The sequence below is a fragment of the Orycteropus afer genome, unplaced genomic scaffold (genome assembly GCF_000298275.1).
Source record: "Orycteropus afer afer isolate SDZICR_OR568_19922 unplaced genomic scaffold, OryAfe1.0 scaffold00399, whole genome shotgun sequence".
Classification (NCBI taxonomy): domain Eukaryota; kingdom Metazoa; phylum Chordata; class Mammalia; order Tubulidentata; family Orycteropodidae; genus Orycteropus; species Orycteropus afer.
This window is the reverse complement of record NW_006921986.1, coordinates 1,678,325-1,678,975: the sequence shown is the minus strand read 5'-3', so window position 1 is coordinate 1,678,975 and position 651 is coordinate 1,678,325.

Genomic DNA, 651 nt, shown 5'->3' with positions numbered 1-651 from the left:
GGCAAAATATTGAATGATTCAGGAAGCATCAAAAGAAAATGGAAGGAATACACAGAATCACTGTACCAAAAAGACCTGGTTGATCTTCAACCATTTCAGGAGGTGGCATATGATCAGAAACCAATGATATTGAAGGAACAAGTTGCAGGTGCACTGAAGGAATTGATGAAGAACAAGGCTCCAGGAATTGATGGAATACCCATTGAAATGTGTCAACAAATGGATGCGCCACTAGAGGCACTCACTCGGTTATGCCAAGAGATTTAGAAGACAGCTACCTGGACAACTGACTGGAAGAGATCCCTATTTGTACCCATTCCAAAGAAAAGTGATCCCATAGAATGTGGACATTATTAAACAATATCGTTAATATCTCATGCAAATAAAATTTTACTGAAAATAATTCAAAATGGTTGCAGTGGCATATTGACAGAGAACTTCCAGATGTGCAAGCTGGATTCAGAAGAGTACAAGGAACAAGGGATATCATTGCTGATGTCAGATAGATCTTGGTTCAAAGCAGAGAATACCAGAAAGATGTTTACTTGTGTTTTACTGACTATGCGAAAGCACTGATTGTGTGGATCATAACAAATTGTGAATAGCATTGAGAAGAATGGGAATTCCAGAACACTTAATTGTACTCATGAG